The sequence below is a fragment of the Cervus canadensis genome, chromosome 10 (genome assembly GCF_019320065.1).
Source record: "Cervus canadensis isolate Bull #8, Minnesota chromosome 10, ASM1932006v1, whole genome shotgun sequence".
Lineage (NCBI taxonomy): Eukaryota > Metazoa > Chordata > Mammalia > Artiodactyla > Cervidae > Cervus > Cervus canadensis.
The window spans coordinates 49,879,141-49,900,068 of NC_057395.1; the positions used below are offsets into that span (position 1 = coordinate 49,879,141).

General features: G+C 41.2%; 1 protein-coding gene across 1 annotated transcript in view; it reads right to left on the reverse strand.

Annotated features, from left to right (window-relative positions):
* Positions 1-13,120, reverse strand: part of SHLD1 (shieldin complex subunit 1) — a 125,711-nt gene extending 112,591 nt beyond the window's left edge. Inside the window, exon 1 of the mRNA XM_043479393.1 lies at positions 13,102-13,120. The gene's annotated coding sequence lies outside the window, so the exon portion shown is untranslated. The remainder of the gene's footprint in view (positions 1-13,101) is intronic.
* Positions 13,121-20,928: the final 7,808 nt, after the last annotated feature.

Genomic DNA, 20,928 nt, shown 5'->3' on the forward strand with positions numbered 1-20,928 from the left:
TGTCATTCTGAACCTTGATCTAATTGTTCTTCCTTCTGGGGATTTAGCTTTAAGCTAGAGCTCATCTTGCCCTGGAGAAAGAATAAAGGAAACCTTACTTCAAGGGTTAAGTAATTGATGAAATTCATGGTATCTTACTGTTTTTCAGTCATGCAATGTTATAAAGCCATGATTAAGCAGTAAGTTGATAACCAAGAAAAGAATATCAGATAGATAATTCCCTGACTAGATTGGAAGATCCATAAATGTGGAGGTGTGGGTTTTATTTTCCATGAATACCCAGCACCAGACAATGTGTCACTCAGTACCTTTGGGGGAAGTTTATATAAAGAACATAAACTTGGACCTTAAGATCTAAAAATCAGTACTGGCACAATAACAGGCAAATGGTAAAGGCTTTAAAAATACTGCTAACAACTGCTAACTGCCATTCCATGATACTAACAAAAGGCGTCTATTTTTGGCACCTTAAGCCTATGAAAGCTTAATGAATGACATGTGATTTCATGATAAGGTGGACTTATATGACTGACCTAAGGCCTAGAGCCACAGGCACCTAAATGTGCTGTCAGGAGATGGCTTCAATCTTAACTCTCTTACTCATCAATTCTATGACTATAGCCATTAACCTCTGTGAGCCTTAATTTTCCCATCTCTAAAAAGTGAGCAATAAATGCTTTCCAGGACTATTGAAAAAAAAAAAAAAACCGCTTGTTAGGGTAATTGACTGGCTGACGGCCAACAATTCTAAATTCACTTTTCTCTCAAATTAATGGTTTGAGCAATACCAGTATAACCAAGCCAAGGTTCATGTGTGGAGCAAAAAGCCAAACTCTGAAAGTGAGTGTTTGCAGCAAATTAAGGGTTTATTTGCAGCACACAAAGCAAGGGAGTGGGAAATAAACCTCAGATCCACTCCATCTTAGTCTCTGAGTTGGGAATGTTTTAAGGGGAAGAAGACAGAAATTTATATTAATCATAGTCTTGTGATATTTTTGAGACATTTCTTAATTGTAGTTTTGGGAGTCAGGATGTCTCTGATTTAATATTCTCTGGTCAGGTCATCCATAGCTTGGGGGTCTACGAGCTCATTCTGCCCTGGAGAAACAACCTGAGTTTGTACATTAATGATTATGCCTATTATAGCAATTTTAGTACATTAATAATGATAGTGACAGTAATGAGTTTAGTCATCTGACTTTGGTTGATTAGAATCAGTTGCCATAGGACTGAGGTCAGAAGAGACAATAAAGGGATTGAGGTCAGAGAAAATAAGCAAGGGAATAAAGTTGTGGATAGATTACTCATAGGCTGGGAAAGGGAACTTGTCTTTAGGGGGTCTTGGTCTTACCAGATATAATGAATGCTTTTGCATATCAACAGAAAACAAATATAACTTGAAGAAACTGATATGTTTCTGAATACTAAGGAAATAATTTGACCCTTACACATTTATTGGAATGTGAGGCCTCAAGGCTGCTGCTGCTTCTTTTTTTTTCCCCCCACACTGTGTAGTTTGTGGGATCTTAGTTGCCTGACCAGGGATTGAAACTAGGCCCTTGGCAGTGAAAGCGTCGTGACTAACCACTGGACCTCAAGGAATTCCTGGTGAGTGGGATGCCTCAGCTCTTATAAGGAACTACTTACAAGGCTTAGAAATCAGCAGATACTATATGTTAAGGATTTGTATATGCTTAAATTCTGCCAAAGAATGATTAAAGGAAGTGAATAAGTATTTTACTTGGGAACTTCAGAAAACATATAGTATATTCTAATTACTATTGCTGCAACAATAAATTACCCCCAAACTTAGAGGTATAGGGGAGCAGAATTTGTCACTCCAAAACATACCTCTGGCATATTAATTATTTTAAACAGTTTATTTTCTAGAAAACAGTAGACTGGGGAAAACTCTGAAAACCAAGTAGGAGTTACCCTTTTTAAAGAAATATTTAACTCTAGAAACTCTTATCAATGGCACTGATTTAAGGCACTGACTTAAATCTACACAACAACTTTACCCTCATTTGCTGTGCTTTTCCTGTAACTTTCCATAACTGACTCACCCCATCTCAACACTCTCTTTAGTCTTTAGCTGAGGGTAGTATTTAAGGTGAAAGTTTGGGCTGTTTTGGTGAATTACTCAGTTTTCCTGGGTTTATTCCCATGTACACATTTTTACACTTTTATTTGATTTCCTCTTGTTATTCTGTCTCATGTCAGTTCAATTCTAGACCAGCCAGAAGAAAGAACCTAGAAAGAAAGAGGGAAATGTCTTCCTCCCCTACAGAGGCTTATTATCACTTAGGGTTCCCGTGGGCCAGTTATCTGGCGTGTGCTAAGTTGCTTCAGTTGTACCTGATTCTTTGTGACTCTGAGGACCATAGCTCGCCAGGCTCCTCTGTCCATGGGATTCTCCAGGCGAGAATACTGGAGTGGGTTGCAGTGGAATGATTAGATGCAATCATGTCCATACTGGCCTCTCCACAGAGCTGTGTGTGTGTGTGTGTGTGTGTGTGTGTGTGTGTGCTCACTCACAGCAGGGTGCCTGGATTCCTCCAAGCAGGGGTAGTAAACTCTGTAAAGGACCAGGTAGTAAATAGTTTAAACCTTGTGGGTCACCTCCAGGTTCTGCTATATATTCTTCTCTTTTTAAACTATATTTTAAGATTATAAGAACCAATCTTAGCTCAGTTCATACAAAAACTGCCTGCAGGGCTTCCTTGGTAGCTCAGTGATAAAGAATCCATTTGCCAATGCAGGAGATATGGGTTTGATCTCTGATCCAGTGAGATCCCACATGCTGCAGAACAATTAAGCTCATGTTCTACCGCTATTGAGCCTATGCTCTAGAGCCTGGGAGCCACAACTACTGAATCCCACACAGCTAGAGCTGGTATTCCACAATAAGAAAAGCCACCACAATGAGAAGCCCTTGCAGCACGACTAGGGAATAACCCTCAAAGCAACGAAGACCTGACACAGACATAAATAAATAAACAAATAAGATATATGTATATATATATAGACACATATGTATATATATACATACAAAGAATCCAGACCTAACACCAAAAAAAATTTAAAAAAGGAAAAGAAAAAACTGCCTGCAGGCTGAATTTTGCCCATAAACCCCAATTTGCTGGTCCCTGCTCTAGATACAATCCAAGAGACCAAGATGGACACTGCCACCTCTTTAAAGGCCTAGCCTGTGAAGTCACACACTGTCCTTTCCACTGTATTCTATTAGTCACTTATGGCTTGATTTCACTGTGGGAGAGGAACCACACAAGGGTTTGAAGACTGCTGAAGGCAAGGATCATCTGAGGCCATCCTGAAGGCTGACCCACAAAAATGTCTGAGGACGGGACTTCCCAGGCGATCTAGGAGTTAAGACTTCACTCTGCCAATTCAGGGGGCACCAGTTCAATCTGTGGTCAGGGAGCTAAGATCTCACATGCTGCCATGGCATGGCCAAAAGTTTTTTAAAAAGTCAGAGGAGGACTTCCCTGGTGGTACAGTGGATAAGAATCCACCTGCCAAGGAAAGAGACACAGGTTTGGTCCCTGGTTCAGGAAGATTCCACCATGCCAGGAATAGCTGAGTCCATGTCCCACAACTACTGAGCCCATGCTCTAGGGCCCATGAACTGAAGCCCATGTGTCTGGAACCTGTGTTCTGAGACAAGAGAAGCCACTGCAATGAGAAGCCCATGCACCACAACTACAGAGTAGCCCCCACTTGCTGCAACTAGAGAAAGTCCTTGTGCAATAATGAAGACCCAGCACAGCCAAAAATAAATAAATAAAGTCTGAGGTGCATACATTTGACCGAGTCTCCAAATGATTTTGTTATTATCTTTGACAATGACCTTCTGACGTAAGGAGATAACATAATAAACCACACAGAGGATTGTGCTTGCCATAAAATATAAAATAATCTGCTTCTTATTGCTTGATATTCTTCTAAATTATTCCTGAAAAAGTCTAGAAAATAGCAAAAAATATAAATGACTAGATAGTGAATGGAAACTATAATTAAAAAAAAAATTAATTTGGCCATACTCCTCAGTATGTAGAATCTTAATTCCACAACCAGGGATAGAACCCACAGCCCCTGAAGTGGAAACACCAAGTCTTAGTAACTGGACCACCAGGGAAGTACTGAGACTGTAATTTTCTATCTTCAAAAACCCCACAACTCCTAACAAAATTATTTTGAAATAAAAGTCATTAAATAAATGTTTGTTGAATTAAAAAGTATACATCTCTTTCTGCAAAATAGCTCTTATTTTTTTTTAAATTCTACCCAATTATTTGGTACTCTGCAAGTCAAATATTAAAGATTATTTACCTATTTTTCAGCCAGTTATACTGACTTTATACATAGGCAATATGATTTTTTTCTAAGCAAAAAGAAAAATGTAGGGAAAAGCATGTCTTAAAAAAGTAGAAGTACATCATTGTCAAAATATAATGTCACTCATTATTTTTCTTTCTAAATATCCACTTGACTTTTTGACTCTTGAGAGTTCCTTGGACTGCAAGGAGATCAAACCAGTCAATCCTAAAGGAAATCAATCCTGAATATTCATTGGAAGGACTGATGCTGAAGCTGAAGCTCCAGTACTTTGGCAACCTGATGGGAAGAACTGACTCATTTGAAAAGATCCTGATTCTGGGAAAGATTGAAGGCAGGATGAGAAGGAGATGGCATAGAATGAGATGGTTGGATGGCATCACCGACTCAATGGATGTGAGTTTGAGGAAGCTCTGGGAGTTGGTGATGACAGGGAAGCCTGGTGAGCTGCTGTCCATGGTGTAGCAAAGAGTCAGACATGACTGAGCGATTGAACTAAACTGAACTGACTCCTTGACAAATATTTTTGAGTGATGTTCTCAACAGTAGATCTCAGTTCCCAGACATGAGCAAGTATGCAGAGGTCTTGGTGGACCTTTCCAAGAACTTCGGGGGGACTTCCCTGGTGGTTCAGTGGTTAAGAATCCACCTTGCAATGCTGGGGGCATGGGTTCAATCCCTGGTTGGGGAACTGCGATCTCTTGTGCCACAGTGCAACTAAGCCCATGCACCACAACTACTGGGCCCACATGCTACAACTAGAGAATCTGTGTGCAATGAAAGATCCCACGTGATGCAATGAAGATTCTTGAGTGCTGCAACATCCAATGCAGCCTCAAAAATAATTAAGTATAAAAAAAAAAAAAAGAACTCTTGGCTTTAGGTGGCTTTATTAGTAACTTTTGAGTATCCAAAGAGATAAGGTAAAACCACTTTCTTGCACACCATGATGGTTAAGTCACAGGTTCAACTACATCAAGCACCGGAAAGCTGACTTCCTTCTTCCCAACACCATGATGTATAAGAATCCTGTAGGGTGGAATTCAGAGACTTGTGCAAAGTGTGTAGGTGTCCTCAAGCCTGCATTTCTCATTCTTAAATTAGCTGAAGGTAACATTCCCCACAACACCCCAAAGCATAGCAGTCATTTGCTCTCTTCCAGTAAAAAATAAAATACACTCACATTAATGGATCACAAAGTTTTATTTTGAAACTGTTGTCAACCCAAGTTTGGATGCCCAACGGACACACAGGGTACCAAATGAACTGAACCATCAGAGTTCAGAGCAGAGAGAGGTTTAATGCAAGGGCCAAGCAAGGAGTATAGACTGTGCTCAAAAGACCTGAACTCCTTGATTCGCGGAGTTTGGGGAGAAGAGTTTTTAAAGACAAAATTTAGGGTATGACTTTCTTCTGATTGGTTAGCGGCGAGGAAACAAGGTAGATTCTCAGACTCTTGCTCAGCTTGAAATTACCATCCTCCACTTTGGTGGGAGCCTTAGTTCCTATAGAACTAAAATTGCACCAGATTGTTCCATATATCCATTGAGGAGAACCTAGGACTCTGCTTTTTTTTTTTAATTTCTTTTTTAAAAAGTTTATTTATTTTTTAATTGAAGGATAATTGCTTTACCGAATTTTGTTGTTTTCTGTCAAACCTCAACATGGATCAGCCATAGGTATACATACATCCCCTCCCTTTTGAACCTCCCTCCCATCTCCCTCCCCATCCCACCCCCTAGGCTGATACAGAGCCCCTGTTTGAGTTTCCTGAGCCATACAGCAAATTCCTGTTGGCTATCTGTTGCATATGGTCATGTAAATTTCCATGTTACTCTTTTATACATCTCATCCTCTCTTCCCCTCTCCCCATGTCCAAATGTCTATTTCCTCTGTCTGTTTCTCCATTGCTGCCCTGTAAATAAATTCTTTGGTACCATTTTTCTAGATTCTGTATATATGCATTAGAATACAACATTTATCATTCTCTTTCTGACTCACTTCACTCTGTATAATAGGTTCTGGGTTCATCCACCTCATGAGAATGGATTCAAATGGGTTCCTTTTTATGACTGAGTAATATTCCATTGTGTATGTACCACAACTTCTTTATCCATTTATCTGCCGATGGACATGTCTCTGCTTTTTGGGTGCACTATTTTTTCTTGACTACTTTTTCTCTGTTTCCATATTCCCTCACTACCGTAACTAGTAACTGTTTAAATCTGCTTTTTGGAACTCAGGGAAGATCTCGGAAGCGAAGGTGTTTTTCCTACAGATAAAAAATGGGGAACACAGAAAGGCTTTTGTACCTGGGAAGGTCCTGCAGGGCTCAGCTTGGTTTCAAAATCATATCCCTCTAAAGCTAAATTCTATTACCAAGCTTGTGATTAATCTCTTTACCCCAAACTTTATTCCCTTTCTTGTCCCTTCTGAACCTCAGCCCTGTGGCAACTGAACACTAACCAGAGTCAGATGACTAAAATCGCCATTGTCAATAACATTATTAATGTACTAAAATTGCTATAATAGGTAAGATCATTAACATACAAACTCAGGTTGTTTCTTCAGGGCATAGACACCCCTCCCCGCCACTCCCATGGTCTGAGAATTGTAAACTGGAAACATCCTGACTCCTAGAACTGTGATTAAAAAACATCACAGAAACATCAAAAACAGTGATTAATCCCAGCCTTTTTGTTCTCCTTAAAAAAGAAATCACTAAATCAAAGACAAAGATGAAGTGGATCTGAGGTTTATCTCCCACTCTCTTGCTTGGCTCCCTACAGTCAATGCTCTTCACCGAAACCCTCGTCAGTAGATTGACTTTGCTGTGAGTTGGGCAAGTGGACCTGAGTTCAGTATGGTAACAATGTATGTCCCAAAAGTTCTCTATGCTTAGTTGCTCAGTTGTGTCTGACTCTTTGTGACCCCATAGACTGTAGCCCGCCTGGCTCCTCTGTCCATGGGGATTCTCCAGGCAAGAATACTTTACTGTCTGAGGATTTTTTACTGTCTGAGCCACCAGGGAACCCCAAGGTGGTAATAGTCACCTTATTAACCACTGAAAAGTTCTCTGGAGTTGTGTAAGTCTTCATTTTCCAGGGGCTTCCCTGGTGGCTCAGATGGTAAAGCTTCTGCCTGCAATGCGAAAGACCTGGCTTCAATCTCCGGGTCGGGAAGATCCCCTGGAGAAGAAAATGGCAACCCACTCCAGTACTCTTGCCTGGAAAATTCCATGGACTGAGGAGCCTGGTAGGCTGTAGTCCCATGGGGTCGCAAAGAGTCAGATGCAACTGAGTGACTTCACTTTCACTTTCATTTTCCAGTCAGTCCTGAGAAGTGTATTTCTAAGTGCTAAACACTGAGAAGATCTTCCTAAGCATTATATAAATCTCAGAAGGTGTGAGGAAAAGAGTGAGGATTTGACTACATAGAAGCATGAAAGGCACCCTAAAAACATATTGGAAGAAAAAAAAAAATCAGACAAGGAGTTAATATCCATATTATATAAAGAGGTGGCTCCATGGGACCTGTTCAGGAAGAATGTCCATGGTTAGTTGTTAGACATAGAAGCAAAGTTCTAAGGCAGGTACATGAATGTGCATAGAAAATTGCAGTCAATATGGAAGCTATCTCTGAGAAATGTCTCTAGGATGAGGCTGAGTAAAGAGTGAATAATATCAATTTTACTTTGTAAACATCTATATATTTTAGATATTTGTTTACAACAAGCACAAATTACTTTTGTAATTCAATACAACTATAATGTGTTAATAATAACTAAGTTTGGTAGAGAATTCTTAGAGTATTAATGAAATGGATTTCCTCATTTAATCTTTATAACAATGCTGTGAGTAAGGTATTATTATTGTGCCCTTTGTATATATGAGGAAACTGAGGCACAGAGAATGTAGGTAACTTGTGACTGAGCTCATAAGTAGATGGCTAAAAAGACATTAAAATATATAAACTGCAAAGAATACAATTCACTGTCCTAAAAGGAACCAGTTACTATTCTCTGCCTTAGAGAATAACTTAAAAGTAAGTTTTAATTAAACCAAATTGAACTGGAGCACACTGAACTCATAAGTTATTTTTTAAAAGCATTATTAAAATGCTAAAGCAGATACAGTCCTCTACTGGCTATCTGTGACACAAATCCTTTGCGTGTTTTAGAAACGTCCTGGCCTGTGCTATAAAACCCCCATCAGAGTGCCTCTTTGCTAACATGGTCTGTTTAAAGGACAAGAGAGGAAAAATCATTAACCAAGCATAAATGAGGAGAAGTGTGTAATTACAAAGAGTAAATTCTCCAAATCAATTGATGTTGAAAATAAAAATGTAAACACATTCTTTTTATTGGGTTTATTATCTTAAATTAGTTCCCTCCTTTGTTGTGAGAGGCATGGTGCTCAATTCGTGAGTCAGCAAATTGAGTGCTGACTCCAAGTCAGCAATCCCACAGCTCCTGATGATCCTGTTCTATAAAAAGGAGGTAATAAAACCCAACTTCCCCAAGGGCCTCAACGCAATGTGGGAACACTCTTCCTTTGTTTTCAAAGCAATTGTCATGGCTCCCACCCTGTTCTCTGAGAGAAGGTCTTACCTACTGTCTGCTGCTAACATCCAGTTATAAATACCCATTATCGGGAAGTCCTTGGAGCAGACTGACATCCACTACCTCCAAAGAAGACAGTGAGCCAGGCGTTCCTGAAGTTTCAAAGGGCAGAGCCAACATCTCAGGTGAAATGGGAGGCTACCTATTAGGTCATATCTTTTGTCATGCTTTGTAGGTGAAGTTCCACCATTTGAAATACCTTTGAATCCTGTGGAGTTTCTCCTTCAGAATGAAAATACCCTCCCATCAACTCTCCACATGGGGCACATGGGCAGTCAGTTCCAAGTTGAATCATTGGGAATAATGCCCACAAGGCCCCTGGCCCGAGTCCAGAGGTGTGAAGGGCCTGCCCAGGAGAGAGACACAGACCATCTTGCCTTGGGTCACACTAGGATCCCACGGGCTCTAGACGTTCTAGGTCAGTGTGTCCCAACATAAACAAGGTCAGGCTGACAAGCTACTTTCCAACCAAATGGAAACCTCCAGCTTTGACTGGCTTCCCTCTGAAGTCACCTCCCTCCCCACCAGGGAACAACAGTTCCCCAGCAAATAATCACCAAGCAAAGCTGACTGTGACTAACGACATCCTTCCCCTTCTAGTCTGAGGCCCTGGAGAAACACAGCGCTGGGCTTGGGCACTGCTTAGATGCAGGCACAAGCTTTCCAGACAGGACACTTTGTGACTTTTCCTTCCTCTGAATCGAAAGACTGGCTTTTTGTTTTTTCTTTCTTTCTTTTTTTTTTTTTTTAACAAGTCATCTATCAGTCTTTATTTATTATTATTATTTTTTGGTTGTGTTGGGTCTTCGTTGTGATGTGTGGGCTTCTCACTGTGATGGCTTCTCTTCTTGAGGAGCACGGGCTCCAGGGCATGCGGCCTTCATTTGTTGTGACTTGTAGGCTCTAGTGCACTGGCTCAGTAGCTGTGGCACATGGGCTTAGTTTCTCTGAAACATGTGGAATCTTTCTGGACCAGGAATTGAGCCCATGTCCCCTGAATTGGCAGGCAGAATCTCAACCATTGGACCACAGGGAAATCCCAGTTTTTTCTTTCAAAGTATATTGTCATTACAGACTTCCTAATCCTTTCTACAGAGAATGAGTCAATATTCTGCTCTGATGAAGGATCTTTAGGGGACTTCCCTGGTGGTCCAGAGACTAAGACCCTTTTCTCCCAATGCAGGGAGCCTGAGTTCAATCCCTCGTCTGGGAACTAGATCCCACATGCTGCAACTAGATTCTTGCATGCCACAAGGAATATCAAAGATCCCCTATGCAGCAATTAAGACTCAGCAGAGCCAAATAAGTAAATAAAACTAGATTTTTTTTTTTTTAAGTGATCATTAAGTCCTCAACAAACATGCCTTTCCCCCTCTGCAAAAGAACTAACTGCGTCCACATTCTTTCTCTGGGCACGTAGCCTATCATCATCTAAGCTCCAGCACTGCTGAACTAAAGGCCATTCTCCCCAGTTTGGGTGGGAAGAGATTTTCATAGCAGAACATTAATGCACATTTAATCTATAGAGTGCATGGGACTGGGGGGACAGGAAGGCGGGAACTAGCAAATTGCAGATGTTTAGATGTCTACTGTCCCACAGTCAACCAGCCAGCTGAGAGGCAGACACACTCCACGTATCAGCCCTTTCAGAAAATCATCTCAGATATTAATATTAAAAGCAGTAGGAAGCATTAGGACTTTGAGCTCTGAACAAAGGTTTATTCACCCAGCCATGTCACAAAAGGCAGCAAGAGCCTGTTCAGGTTGAAAATTGATAAGATAAACTTGTTGCTAGCCTTCTTCTAACAGTTGTCCCTAACGTTCCTCCCAGAAGCTTCGAGTTTCTCTGCCTCTCTCTGCGGCTGACACCGCTCACCTGTTTTACTTGACAAACAATGAATTAGACATAATATTTTTCATGTAAATTAACTGCTTCCTGCTGACTGGTCCTTCTTTTCCTCCCTCCTTCTGGATTTCCAGGAAAAAAAGGCCCTCTTTTTTTTTTTTTTGCCTCAGGATGTTCTTTCTCCAACCAGGGATTGAACCCAGCCCCAGCAGTGAAAGGACCGAGTCCTAAGCACTTGTCTGCCAGGGAATCCTCCCAAAAAAGTTCTCACAAAGATGGAGTTGAATTAGAAGAACTTCTTTCACCCAGGAGACAATACAAAGTCAAATAACTCAGTTTTCGAGGACTGCCAGGGAAAGGCACTCATGAAGCACAATGGCTCCTTTGTAATTCACCATCACGAACAGCACTCACCCCAAGGGTCTGGTCTTGCCTCACATTTCTCTGGTCAGTGAAGGCTCCTCCCTTTCATTTCATATATCTCTCCTCTTCCTCTCAGCTGCTAACTTGCTTCCTAATCCTATTAAACATTGAACCCCACCAGCTCCTCTTTCCCTCCATTTAACAAGGAAGTTGCTGACAGTCCCTTGTCTATCTTTGCCTGGTCCTCTCTCCACAGGTTCATAAGATATCACCCTAGTGACCTTCCCTCTCCCCTCTTCCTTTCTCGATCAGTTTGCTCCCTCTTGACTGGTCCTTTACATCTATATCTATGTATCCATTCTTTTGCCTGTAATATACATAATATACAGAATACATTTTCTCGAAGTTTGTCACTGGTTTTTGTTTATGATTTTTTTTGTTTGTTTGCTTATGTATTGTTTTTAGCCATGCAAAAGTTTATTTTTAGAAAAATAATCACATTTACAATCTTTTCTTTTATTGCATTTAGATTGCAAGTTAGAAATACATTTCTCTACCCTCAAAATATGAGGGAATTTACACACATTTTCTTCTGGAACTTGTATGCTTTTCTCTTTACATTTAGATATCCAGTCCATTTGGAATTTATTCTTGTATATGATGAAATGTGGATCCAATTTTATAATTTCCACATGACTATTTAGGCATTCTAACATGATTTATTAAAAAGGTATTTTAATATCTTTGTATTAAAAAGATTTGAGAGACTTGAGATGCCCCCTTGTGTGTGTGTGTGTTCAGTGGCTCAGTGATATCTGACTCTGCAGCCCCACGGACTGTAGCCCTCCTCTGTTCATGGAATTTTCCAGGCAAGAGTACTGGAGCAGGTTGCCATTTCCTACTTCAGGGAATCTTCCCAACCCAGGGATCAAACCCTTGTCTCTTGCATCTCCTGCATTGGCAGGCAGATTCTTTACCACTAGTGCCGCTTGGGAAGCTAAAGATGCTCCTTTATTATATTCTAAAATCTCCATGTGTATTTGAGCCTATTTATAGGTTTTGTTTGCTTTGTAAATGGGCTGAATATACAGACTATTCATGTGTCTGCCATAAAAGCAAAGCAAAACCAACCAACCCTCAGTCCTATTTTCTTTTCTAGCTTTTGCCTTAGCTCTCCCTCCCTTTCACAAACTTTTAAAAAGAATTTTCCATACTCTGTTTCCATTTTCTTACCATTCATTCCTCAGTTCCCTCCAAATCTTGCTTTTACCCTCATCATTCCATCAAAACATTTGAGCTTGAGTCACTGCCATGATGCAAAATTCCATGGGGAGTTTTCAAGCCTCACCTTATTTGACACTGTTGAACACTCTTTCTTTGAAGCACTCTCCTGATTGGCTTTCAGGCCTCAACCAGTTCCTGGTTTTCTTCCTTCTTCCTCAGCCAGTTTCTGGTCCAGTTTCTATTGCAGGTTTTGTGCTACCCTATCTGGCCATTCAGAACTGGTGAATCAAAAAAACTCACTCCTTACCCCTTTCTACATACTCTCTCCAGGTGATCCCCTTGCTGCCACAGCTCCAGTTCTAACCAACCCACAGACACCTGTCTCCCCACTTTTCACTTGTAAGTGGATCCAAACACATTTCTCCAACTCCCTTTATGACATTTCGACTTGGATATTTCAAAGTCTTATCAAAGTCATGGAGAAAGATCCATTTCATCTTACTCTTATCTTCAAATCTGGTTTATTTTCTCCCTATCTCACTGAGAAATATCAACATCTGTCAGGTGAAGAAACCCAGGTGTCATCCTTGACACCTCTTTTCTTACATTCCAGATCTGAACCATTGCCAAGTCTCCCTAAAAACTCCTATTTCTCACCACAGCAGGTCTTCCTCTGGGTTATCCTTACCTCAGAGATGAATTCCTCCCATAGGCACCAAACTGGTCTTCCTGCTTCTGACTCTTGCCTCTGTCCCCTGTATTTCACTGTTCATTCAACAGTCAGAGAAATCTGTTTGAAATCACTTCACTTGCTTTCCATTGCCATTAATATAAGCCAAAATTGCAACACAGTTTGGCCCCTCTCTGCCTCTCTTGTCTCCCCTTACGTCACACTGCTTTCGTTTTGCTGCCTGAGTGCCACTGAGCAAGCTGACTTCCTGTGCCTCTCTTGTTTTCCTCTATTGAGGGGCCTTGCCTTTTCCAGGCCACCGCCTGCCTCCCTTCCCCAGCCCAGCTCCTTCCATGCTCTCCCAAACTGGAATCATTACTCCCATTATATCCTCTCTGGATACCATGTACCTTTTCTTGGAAATGTTTTAACCATAGTTAGCCTTTTATGTTTACATGGGAGATTTAGCAACTATAAGGACAGGACCACATCAGTCATTTATTTCCAATTTATCCTAACGTATACCTCTGGGCCTGACATGCAGTAAATAAATGAACGAACTTATACTCCAATTCTTTCAAAGATTTTATTTTCTACACTTTAAAATTTTAAATTGGAAATTCCCTGGTGGTTCAGTGGTTAGGACTCAGTGCTTTCACTATGATCCTACAAGTTGCATGGCATGGCCAAAAGCAAACAAACAACAATAACAACAACAACAACAAAAACAAACTTTTAAATAAGATTTTGTTTTCCAAGATGTTTATATAAAACAAGGGATGGCAGCCAAGTGTGGAATCTGATATTATGGCTAGGATGTTGGGAATCAGAAAACTTGAGTTCTAATTCCAATCTAACAAACTTCTGTGTTGAATTGGGGAAAAAAAAATTTAAATACTGCATACTTCTCCAAAGCATGCAGAATATGGCTTCCTTACTTTTATCTTCATTATGTTAATCACTTTTATATTCCTCTCTCCTACTGGATTGTCAGATTCTTAATGGTATACCTCACGTTTTACTGATTTCTGTGTCTCCATGGTGTCCATCACTTCAGAGCACATAGCAGATGCTCAATCAATGTTGAATAATTTAATTAATAAAATGTAACATAGGATGGCATGATTATTAATAGCACTGTGACAATAATGCAGGACTAAAGATAGTTGAGGAAGAATCAAGGAAATTTCCATTGTAATTTAATCAGAAGCAAAATATAAGCAGAATTGCCCCCAATATGATACGCTGTTGGAAAGAGATTTGAACAAGCAGAGCTGATGTCAGGTCAAACCATGGGTATGTGTTCAAAAAATACATTAGAGGAAGCTGAAACAGAAAGTTGAGGAAGACAGAGGCATATGAAATTGACAGAATATCAATGTAGGTGAGAATCTCCAAGAGAGCAGTGAGTATGGACAATGTAGAATTAGCTTCAGTTATATATATAACAGAAAGTTTACTTAGAATATTTTTCTTCATGCAAATGAAGTCCAGAGGCACTGGTACAGTGCTGACATACTGGCTTTATGATTGCCTGGGACCAAAATTCCTTCTATCTTACTGCTTTGCCATCTAAACATATAGGCTTCCCCCTCACTTTCCAAAATAGTTCTTGGGTACAAGCCATTTTCTCTGCATCCCAGCCAGGGAGAAACAGGAAGAGAGAAAGATAGCAATGCTGAATCCTTTAAGGACACTTGTGTGCATGTGTGCTAAGCCACCATGTATTCCATTAGTCATATAGCCACATCCAGTTGCAAAGGAAGCTTGGAAATGTAATCTTGGAAATCCACATGCTCAGTTTAAAAGTTAGGGAAAAGACATAAAAGGGTCAAAAAATAGTCTCTGTCCCAGCATGTAATCAGAGGAACTAAAAGAGGAGATTGTATTGCAGGGAATGAAATCATGAGAAACTTCATGGATTGAACAAATGTTTGCAATTCTGTTCCCTACACACTGACTGCCAAGTGCTATAGAGCTGCACAAGTAGTGGCCAAATGAGTGATCATGGAGACTTACATGGGTCTCAGCATCCCAGTTAATCCCACACTGAAGCCTGATCAACACCCTCCTTCACTCTAATAGAAGCTATTCCAGACCTTCACCAATCTTTTAACTGTTCTCCCACCTCTCTGACCTTTGTCAACCCAGAAGAAATGAACATTGGGTACATCAGTTTTCCATCCCCATATCTATAGCCTTATCTCTATCATTCATCCCCAAAACACTTATCCTCTAGGTTTCTTGTTTGTTTTCTTTCTTTCTTTATTGTATCGTGCCCTTTCTTCTCGTGAAGATAATTCCTACCCCTCAGGAACCTCTCTCTATATTGCAAAGATCTTGAGATGGAGAGGTTATCCTGGATTATCTTGGTGGAACCAATGTAATCACAAGTTCCTTATAAGGGGGAGGTAGGAGAGTCAGAGAAGGAGACAGAAACAGAGGTGAGAGAGAGACAGAGACAGGGAGAGAGAGTTGAAGGTGCTACTCTGCTGGCTTTGGAGATGGAAGAAGGTGTTACAAACCAAAAAATGCAGGCAGCTCCTTGAAGCTGAAAAAGGCAAAGAAAGAGATTCTTTCCTAGAGCTTCCAGAAGGAATTCTGTCCTGCTGACCCATTTTAGAATTTGACATCCAAAACTGAAAGGTGCTAAGTTTTTTAAACCACTAAATTTGTGGTGATTTGTTAAACAGCAGTTGATGCAAACCACTGTGGTTGCTTGTTTCAGAAACTAAACAAGACTTTTGGTAAAAGCAATTGGGGAAAAATTCTTTCTACAAATATTTACAGATTGAGATTGGGTCAACATGACAGGAGTTTAAATGAAGCCCTGGACAGTGACTTCTGGCAGCAATACATGAAGATACGGAGAAGAACAATCTGAGATTACTGTTGGAAAACCAACTTTCCTTCTGCTTAGGTCACAGCCACTCACATTGAGTTTAACATAAATACACCACATTTGCATGTGAACTGGTTAAGCTTGTTGTGACGGGCCTGGACTGCATTTATGTAAATCAAAATAAGCTTTAAATTTGTCCAGGAGTTTATTGACATTTCTGACCCTAGGTGTATGATGAATACCAAGTTTCAATAGACTATTCAAATCTCCTGAATAATACTGTGAAAATGGGCATGCCTAAATGCTGTAATTCCCTGCAACTAAAAAATTGCATAATTTACTTTTTCATAATCTGTGTTGGGGTATATGAATAACAAGATTCTATTGAGAAATGTCTGAATCACATCTTTCATTTGCTCTTCAGATTAATTTGCCATCCTGCTCCACCCTGCTTTAAGCCCTGGGAGGCTGGCCTAACATAGACTGATTTCACAGGCACCCTGGACTTCCTTGCCTTCTGGCTTGGGAGTTGCAAATGAAGCTTATGGCCAAAGGAAGTAAGAAAGGTGAAGAGTTGTTCTTCCAGTTTCCTCCCAAATCATCTAGTTCTTATTTACAACAGATTTTTAGTTCTTGATTCAGAGTCTGCTTCTGGGGAAATCCAACCTAAGACGGCATGGTATCAGGGAACTGTCCTCATCTTCAGGGTGGGCCCCGATAATTGTGCTTGTACTACTCATAGCTAGCTGGACCCAAGCTGCACCCATCAGATTCTCTTTCCTGTTAAACTGGTATTGGAGAAGAGAGGATGTTGGTCAGTGTCTACAGGAGACTGGGGTGCCTGCATGTGAACTCAGGAGTTTTGCAAAGTCATAGTTTACCAAGTGGATAGAAGAAGCAGAGAAAGGCAGAGTGTAGGGTGGCGTGGGAGGCCAGGAGAGACACAGAGAAGAAAATGCACCTGAGAATCTAAGAGAGATGCTCTCTGTTCCAGGCTCCTTCCCTTCCTAAAGTCTTCCTTTATCCACATCCAGCTCCTGATTGGTAAATTGTGCTGATATAGGTGTAATATGGGTATAAATTCCACTTTGTGTCTTAAGTTAGCTCAATAACTTCTCTTTTTTTCCCTTCTTCTTTTGGCTGTATTGCGCAGCATGCAGGATCTTAATTCCCCAACCAGGGATTGAACCCATATCCCCTGCCTGAATTGCTAGCACAGAGTTTTAACCATTGGACTGCCAGGGAAGTCCCTAGCTCAAGTAACTTCTATACATACTCATACATACTCAAGTAACTGCTATACTTCTATACATACTACAAAGAGTCAGTTAATCCAGAAATCTGTATAAAATTAAACCCACACTCTCAGTGAACCAGAAAGTTCTGCTCCACTACACAGCCTGTTAGAATTTTCTGAAAGCACAATGATTGTTAATCTCCCCACAGGTGAATGAACAAGTCTTCAGCTACCCTCTGGCATTCACAAAACCTGACCTGAAGGCCTGGCTGTTACATAGAGCAAGATGTTTGTGGTCCAAGACAACCTAGAATGGAACAATTTATTCCCTAATTACTCTCACTGGAGCAGCACCAAACTGCCCCAGATTTAGTGATATGTGGCAGGAGGAGGAAGTTGGAAGAGGTCAAACAAGCATAAGCAGGAACAGACTGACACCAATTCTGCAAGTCCCCAGCTTCCACCTGCTGCCTGCCAGGGTTCTGAATCCTCAGCCTCTCTATCTGTACTACTGGGCTACCTGTGTTTGGACGTCACAGGTGTTCTTTTGAGGGAGCAGCAGTACTCTGTTCAGAATGTATCCTCTTTCTAGCAGCCTATCATAGTTCATAAAAGTCTCCTTATTGACTTGTGCTTTGGTTAAGGTATTATTTCCAGGATATCACTGCTAAAGTATGGATATTCTGTAAAAGTACAGAAAAAAGACTGAAAATATAGTCATAACTGATTGCGCTCTGCCATTCTGGGTAGACCATGGAGCAGCTCAGTGATCCCAGGCTTTGTAACCAAGATCCTCACTGCCGCTCCATCCCCCATCCACACAGATCTGTCCCACTGAGGTCCTGCCACCTCTCGGGAAATCTTGCCTGGACGGGGCCTAGCTCTATCTCCTCTTCTTCTCCCAATGAGAAAATGGAGTTGAATGTGGTCAGAGCGGGGAAATCCAACCTCATCCTTCACCTTATCCTGGAAAAAGAAAACCTCTTTTGGGAATTCCCCGGTGGTCCAATGGTTAAGACCCTACACTTCCACTGCAGGGTGCATAGGCTTAATCCTGGTGGGAGAACTAAGATACCATATGCTGTGCAGTGCAACCAAAACAAAACAGAAATAAACAACAACAACAACAAAAACCTCTTTCTCTTCCCTCTCTGGGACAATTGATATAATGCCCCAGTGGACCACCTCTTCTAAACTGGAGCTGGAGACTGGGGAATATCTTCAACCCCTATGTTCCTGGTCAAAGGAACCTAGAAGTGCGTCGCTGCTGTTCAGGTAGGGAGGCAGCAGGAAGATTTCTTTTCATACTTTTTGGTGATCGGGAAAAGGATTGCACAAAAGAAAAAAGCATTAAAGGGTTTTAATTAGATTCATTCATTTGTAGAACAAGGATCTGTTAAGTGCCTACTCTTGGCATTGGGTATACAAGAAACAGGCTCCTGCTTTTGTGAAACTTAGATACTAAAGGAGATGGATATTGATCAAACAGTCACTCCAAGGTAGTGTTTCCAACTGTAGGCAATGTTGCCTTCCAGCAGACACCTGGGAATGTCTGGAGACATTTTTGTCACAACTGGAGGAGCTGCTACTGGCATCCAGTGACTAGAGGCTAGGAATGCTGTTGAACATCCTTTAATACCCGGATCAACCTCTCCATAGTACAGAATTATCTGGCTCAAAACATGAGTTGAAGCAATGATGAGAAACCCTGTACTAAGGCAGTTGTTTTCAAAGTGTGGTCCCTGACAGGCAGCATCAGCATTATGTGAAAACTCTGTTAGAAATGCAAATTCTTAAAGAAAGAAAGAAAAGAAAGTGCAGTCACTCAGTCATGTCTGACTCTTTGCAACCTCATGGACTGTAGCCTATAGCGCTCCTCCATCCATGGGATTTTCCAGTCAAGAGTGCTGGAGTGGGTTGCCGGCCTTACCCTCAACTACTGAATCAGAAATTCTGGGGTAGAAGCCAGCATTATGTTCTTTAAGGAGCCCTTCCAAGGAGTCCGATACACACTGTTTGAGAAACACTGAATTAAGGAATGAGAAAATCTATCATCACAAAATGAGGCAAATTTTGTGATAGAAATAGGAAAAGGAAAAGAACTCTGGACCAGTACAACTCAAAAAGTGGTTTACCCACTACTGGCAGCATTAGCATCATCAGAGAGCTTATTAGAAACACAAAGCCTTAGGCCTCAGCCTAGACCCACTGAATCATGGGAAGATATGTAGGGGCTAAATAAAGAAAATCACTGGAGGCCATTCTAAGTAACTAAGACTTTACATGAGGGAAATTGGGGATCTCTGAAAAATTCAAGTTCAGGCAATAAACACAAATATGTTGGAGAAAAAAGATTAGAGGTGGGGAAGCCAGTTGGGTGGTTAATGTGGTGGCTCCATGGCCATGTGAACCAAGGCAGAGGCAGCCGGGATAGAAGGAAGTACATGAGAGAAAGCCTCAGGAGGCAGAGTGCAGAGGATGTGATGGCTGATTGGGCTAGGGCATGGCGGTGTGTCAGGAATTCTTTTGATTGCAAGTAATAAAAATTCTCAAGATAGAATGGCTTTACAAAAGGAGAGTTTATTCTTCTTTTATAACAAGTCTACACTGAAGCCACTGCTACCTTTGGTTTAGTGATTTAACAACACCAAGGTTGGAGTCCCTGTGATTCTCTTGGTCTTTCCTTAATACGTGTTACCTCATGGTCACAAGATGGTTGCTGCCTCTCCAGATATCTTGTCTGTATTCAAGGACAGAAGGAGGAAATAAGAAAGACAGAGTTTATTCCTTTTAACAAAAAAGCAAAAGTTTTTGCTAAACCACTTGCAGATTTCTATGTATTAGGGTGTTAGAAAGTGTTCATCATCAACATCTTCATAGCAGAGAAAGTTTGGGGGAATTGCTATTAAGCTCTGCAACCTATAGTATCTATAAGGGAGAAAGTGAGGTAGAAGACAGTGGGCTTCTGGGCCAGACACCTGGTGGTCGTCAAGTGGAGTAAAACTGAGCCTTGTTCTCACCCAGTGACTCCAAGGACAAAGCTAGTGGCAAAAGCTGAGCCCTGCTAAAGCTAAGATATAAGGTGCCCACTCCTGAGGTCAAAGAAGACTTTCCTGTCTGCACAGGCACAGGAAGGCTTCTTGGCAGTGAAAAATGAAGGGGGCTCCCACCACATAATAAGTATGGACTTGTACCCATAGGTCACTACAGTGAGATCCATCTTAGCAAAAAGTTACGCATGCATCTTAGGGAGGATCCATGGACCAGTCAGGTGTGAAGAAAGAAACAATTGGCCAAGGGTAAACAAAAACCCGGAAGGACTGTCCTGTGTAAGTGATTTACATCACCTCTGTATTGTACTCTTCCCCACCCAGGAGGCCCAGACTCCTCTCAGGCTGTGTGTCTTTGCCTAATGTCTGACTTACAGCACTCTTCCTCACCATACCCTTTCTCTCTGTGTATGTATCTCTGACCTGCTTCTGAGTTGAATAAACTGTTTTCCTGTGTGCTCTCCCATACACTGTGCTGTCTCTAATAATAAACTTTGTACCTGTTTTTACAGCTTTAACCTCCTTGAAACATTCTTGCTTTCAAACAGGGGCAAGAGCCAGGGCCACTTTGCTTCTAGCCTCTAGGCCCTGGTGGTCTAGTGGCTAGGACTCTTGGTTTTCATCCAGGTTATCCAGGTTTAATTCCTGGGTAAGGAACTAAGATCTCTCTTCAGAAAGATCTCCCCACTCACTGCTCTCCCTCTGTGATCAAAAGG